This window comes from Aethalodelphis obliquidens, unplaced genomic scaffold, assembly GCF_003676395.1.
Source record: "Aethalodelphis obliquidens isolate GAN/ISIS:26980383/991018 unplaced genomic scaffold, ASM367639v1 scaffold6, whole genome shotgun sequence".
In the NCBI taxonomy this organism is placed as follows: Eukaryota; Metazoa; Chordata; class Mammalia; order Artiodactyla; family Delphinidae; genus Aethalodelphis; species Aethalodelphis obliquidens.
This window is the reverse complement of record NW_020837950.1, coordinates 14336084-14341569: the sequence shown is the minus strand read 5'-3', so window position 1 is coordinate 14341569 and position 5486 is coordinate 14336084. Positions and strand designations below refer to the sequence as shown.

Here is a 5486-nt window from a genome sequence, read left to right as displayed (position 1 = left end):
CTACTAAGAACTGTTGAGGTTTTGAGAGGCCAATTAATCACCCTCCTCTTTGAATTCTAAATCATTTGAGTAATAGATATCAGATTCAGAAAAGCATCAAAATACAAGCTTTATTGCTCACAAAAAATTGGTGACTGTAACGTAAAGCAGAGGCCAATAGTGACTTTTGATGTCCATGCCCCTCTCTCCTTCATAGGAAGCTGACCTGTGCTAACACATGCGGGGCTGGAGTAGAGAGAAGAACACATTCAGCCTATAGACAGGTAGCTTGGAAACAGAACCAATGAGAGGCAAGAAGGGGCAGTTAGATTAGACAGAGCCCCTTTTCCTAATCTCAGTCATCAGATCAATCACTCCACCTCCAGTGGGGAGAACCACTAAGGAGGGGAGGTCCAGGAATGTTCTCTCAGTATGTTCTCTGCTGGAGTGGGAAGTGGAAGTCGCACTCCTCCCAAAATGGAAGGAACAAAATAATGTGTCCCCACTAACAAGAAGCCCTGGAGTACGGTGTTGATCCTGGCAGGCAGGCTGTTTGCTGTCTCTTGCATGAGATTTGTTCATTTCTCCCACTAATCCTTTGCAAATACCACTGCTTGATTAGAATCCTTCCCCCTTCTCCACTAAAACAAATCTCCCTTTGGCTCTGTTTACTTACTGGGATTGCATTATTTGAGTCATTGAATGTTGAAACACCTAAAAATCAAATTTGTTTCAAAGGCAGACACATCAAATTTAAATAGCTGCTGCCCATGAGATGGAATAAGGCTCTTAGGTATCCAGTGATCAAGGTCTTTTCATGCGCATGAAACGCAAATTTAAAGGCCCTATGATCCCCTATTCAGTCTCCCTGGAAGAAATTAACACTCCACCAAAACATCAGTGCAAGTATTAACCAATGTATATACTTAGGGAAAAAAATTTAGGTAGGGATATGTTACTTGAAAATTTTCAGGAATAAAATTCTAGGTGGATGTGTGTTATTGACTAAACTTTTAAAAAGGGTAGGCTTAAAGCAACTTAACTCTGAGTTTTTGTTTTACTTATAATACTTCCCCAAATTGAAAATTCAATTTTAGAAGAGGGGTCAGCAAATATTTTTTGTAAAAAGCTTGATAGTGACTATTTAGGCTTTGAGGTTCATTTAGCCCCTGTTGGGACTACTCAACTCTGCTTTGCTGTTGGAATGTGAGAACAGCCATGGACAATGCACTTTTGAGATTGTATGCTCCTTAAATGACCATCTTCATTAGCTTTTTTCCAGATTGATTTACCAAACTCTGCCTCTTAAATGTGTTTGAATATTTCTACTAAAGATCTTTTCACCTTCTGGAGGTTTTACATCATTTATGCTTAGCAAAAATTATTTTTTTCAAAAGGCAGAACTTTTTTCTTTTCCCCTGGATTATTAATAAGGTTTAATTATTTTGGACATATGAAACATAATTATATTTACAAACCAAGTTTCTGCTCAGTCCACAGCTGAATCTGACAGCCTGCACATTTAAACAATAAAGGGAGCATTAGGTGTTTGATAAAGGATTTATTAGACGAAAATTCTTTGGGTAAGTTAGTTCCTAAGGAAGAACCTGGAATTGTGACGCTCTATGCCAAGTAAGAGAACCCTGTAGCTTCTACTCTAGACACTTGTGAAGTATCTACTTTATATGCTTAGTTTTTATGTTGCTGTGCCTCTTCATTTATAGATAATAAATGAAACAAGTGGGAAGAAAGTTAATAATATATTCATCATTATTAATATGTAAATATTATAACTACATTTATAATTATATTAATGTTTAATACCTTAATACTATATAATACTGTATTATTATTTTCTATTAAAATATATTCGATAATATCAAAATTATTATCATTTTAATAATGTAATAATTATGAATATATTAATGAATTATTATTCAAAGACAGGCCTTAGGTCATGTGCACACTCTCTTGGACACATAATATCAATTTAGATCTGATTCTTAGAAAGAAACTTTTGTTGGAAGATAGAAATCCTAATTTGTATCTGAAGGTAAAATGAAAACTGTTATTTTAGCTATGGACATTTTCTCACCACAATCCAATTTTAAATACTGATTTTTTTTTTTCCTTTTCTCGGTTTTTTTTCCACAAAGAAACATGTATGGAGGAAAGAAACAGTAACGTAGAGTAAGACTAGATTCATCTTTCCATTTCCTTCCAGAGGTTTTATCAAACCTCCCATTAATTGGTGCCCTCTATTGCTTTCAAACAACTATTAATAGTTATTATATAAGAAACTTACCAGGGTGATTAAGAATGATTTCCTCTGCAGTTAATGACAATGGCAGGCTACATTAGGTCAGCCAAACATGTTAGCTTTGCAAAAACACTCTGCTCACTGGGATATTGTATCTTGTTCACTGTGGGAGAGTGAAAAATAGGAAAGATGCTGAGCCCAAGCAAGCTCTTTGTGGAAAGCAGGACACACAGGAGCTCCAAGCGTGTATGCAGAGAGGTGGTTGTCTTGGTGGCCAGGGTTTGAAGGACTTCCAAGTGAAGGCTTAAAAGCGTTTCTCAGATTGTAGCCCACATGCAATGTACATCAGAATCACTAAGATTAAGTACTTAAAATGCAGATTCCTGATTCCCACTTCAGAATGACTTAATGAAAATCTCTGGAGTTGCAGCCCAGGAATCTGCCCTTGTTGGTAATCATCTCTAGATGAATTTTATGCATATGAAGGTTTGAAAAGCACTGAATCAGTGGCTCATGCTGCAGAATGTTCTACTTTTCATACTCCACTAGAGATTTCAAATAATAACCCATTGGGTCTTAGGAAGGTCTTGTGCTTATTTGAAAGGCAGATTCCCCAAACCTATTTGCACAAAAGTAGGAATTCTTAATTATATTGGAGTCATTGACCTTGGCAGATCTAGAATCCCCTGAATTATACATAAAGTGTGGTGTGTTTCTGTATTTTTCCGGGTTGAAGATGTTTATCCTTTATCAGATTTTCAAATAGCTCCCTAACTCCCTCCCAAATTTCTGGATCACTGGACTAAAGGGATCAAATGCAACAGACTTACTCTGTTGGAGACTTCATTTACCATGGTCAGGACAGCAGGTCATTTGCTTGATGACAAGAAGAATTAGTCCTTAAAATGTTTTGCAGCTTTTTTATCATAAGTTTTTCATTTCATAAATTATCACCTGTTTCTGAAGTAAAATACACACATTCATCATCAACCTAATATCAGAAGTCTGGATCTGAATGTTCCATCAATTGAATGCAAAATTCATGTCAAGGATGGGAAATTGCTAAACTTCTGACCACAAATGCACCCTCTATTTCCTATTATCTATCACAGATTTTGCTTCCATAAAAAGGAAGAGGTTTTTGTGCCTGAGATCACCTGTAATTTTTACCCTGGCACTATCTCACTGGAAATATTATAAATCTCCATTGTTGTGTGGTAGTCTTTGCACAAAGAAGTTATAACAAGAGAAGAAATGAAGCTAAGTGAAAGTAAATAAGGATAGAACCTACAACTATTTATAACACTGTGAATCTGGGTTAGTGACAAAAAGCTGTTTATGTCTGGTTAATAATATTGTGTCAAGAAATACAGCCTCTTAGACAAAGAAGAAGAGTTCTTTATAATGTGAATTTTACAAAAAGCAAAATCTTTAGTTAATATATATAAGCTGAAAGCAAATAACTATTGCAAAACAATATTCTCTAACTAGAGTCAGAACTTAAATTTTGGCCTATAGCAATGGTACAAATAATAAATCTAAATAGGAAAGAAGTGCTCAATTCTCTTTGCATACAAAGAGACAAAGAATTTGGCTCAAGAAAACTGCCTCAGCAATGTACTCAGTGGTCCCATGGATCTCTCTTGCTTCAACAGTGTGTGGACAGAACAGACACAGGGACGCCCCTTTCTTCAGCCTCCAACCACCCTCAAACCTTTTTTCCAGTCACAACCTTCAGAATCAGCCACTCAGCTATCCTCAGTCACCTGGACCAGCCAACACCATTTTTTGAGCTTAACTCCTTATTACTAATCAACCATAAGCTCCCAGATTCGTCAGAATTACTCCACCAAGGTGGAGGCTGCTGACAGCCTCCTGGTCAACGTGCATCTTTGGGCCTCCTACACCTACCTCTCTCTAGGCTTCTGTTTCAACCTCAACATTGTGGCTCTGGAGGGCGTAGGCCACTTTTTCCGAGAATTGGCCAAGGAGAGGTACGAGGGCACCGAGCATCTCTTGAAAATGCAAAACCAGCGCAGCGGCCATGCCCTCTTCCAGGACGTGCAGAAGCCATCTCAAGATGATGGGGTAAAACCCAGAACACTATGGAAGCCACCATTCTCATGGAGAAGAACCTGAACCAGGCCCTTTCGGATCTGCGCGCCCTGGGTCCAACCCTCGCAGACCCCCACCTCTGTGACTTCCTGAAGAGCCACTTCCTGGAATAGGAGGTGAAACTCATCAAGAAGATGGGTGACCAGCTGACCCACTTCTGCAGGCTGGCTGGTCCCCAGGCTGGGCTGGGCGAGTATCTCTTTGAAAGGCTCACCATCAAACATGAATAGGCAACTCCAGAGCCCAGTGGCCTTTGAGGAGCCCCTCTGGCATCAGAGCTTCTGCCTGAAGCCCTGCTCTGCAGCCACTAGGCAGTTTTTTTAACCTCCCTGGAGCCCTCTCCCAAGCCTTGGACCAAATGGAAATAATAAAGCTTTTTGCAACAAAAAAAAAAAAAAAAGAAAACTGCCTCACAACAAAATCCTGGGCCCATGGACACTGCAGAAATGCCTAAACTCTAATGTTAGTTTTCCACCTGTTTGCCACCTTCTAGCTTATATTCCTACTTGCTAGCAACGTCTGTGACATATAGATATCACACTATATACTTCTTCAATAGGTACATGAATAAAAGATAATCACTAAAGAAAGTCGAGATTCTCATTATATTAGGGTAAATATATGAACTACATGAAAAAAATCTCAATGGCCTAAGACAGTACACTTTGTTCCTCGCTCCTAGAAAGCTCAGTGCATAGCAATGGCAAGTCCTGTTCCATGCAGCAGTTCAGAGACCAATATAAATTCTGGACTCTTCTTTCCTGGGGGTCCACATCTAGCCAGAAGGAGGAAGAGAGAGAATGGAAAAAAAACATGAGAGGCTTGAATGGGCCACTCCTGGACATGGCATACATCACTTCCACCTACATTTCATCAATCAGATATCCATCACATGGCCCCGCTTAACTACAAAGGAGGCTGGGAAGAGTGGGTAGGCTGTGTACTCGGGGAGGAGGTGGGGAAGGAGGGGGAATGATGGGGTTCAATTAACAATTAGCTTGTCTCTTCTACACCAGAATTAGGGAAAGCCCTTTCCTAACCTACGTAAGTCATACGTACCAACTTAGAGCCAACTCTGAGTTTACTTACCTGCATTATGATCTGTGCCATGGGATTTTTTTTTTCACTAGCT

General features: G+C 39.2%; 1 pseudogene; it reads left to right on the top strand.

The window, feature by feature from the left end:
• The first annotated feature begins 4057 nt into the window (after positions 1–4057).
• On the top strand, positions 4058–4716 carry LOC113619235 (ferritin light chain pseudogene; annotated as a pseudogene).
• Positions 4717–5486: the final 770 nt, after the last annotated feature.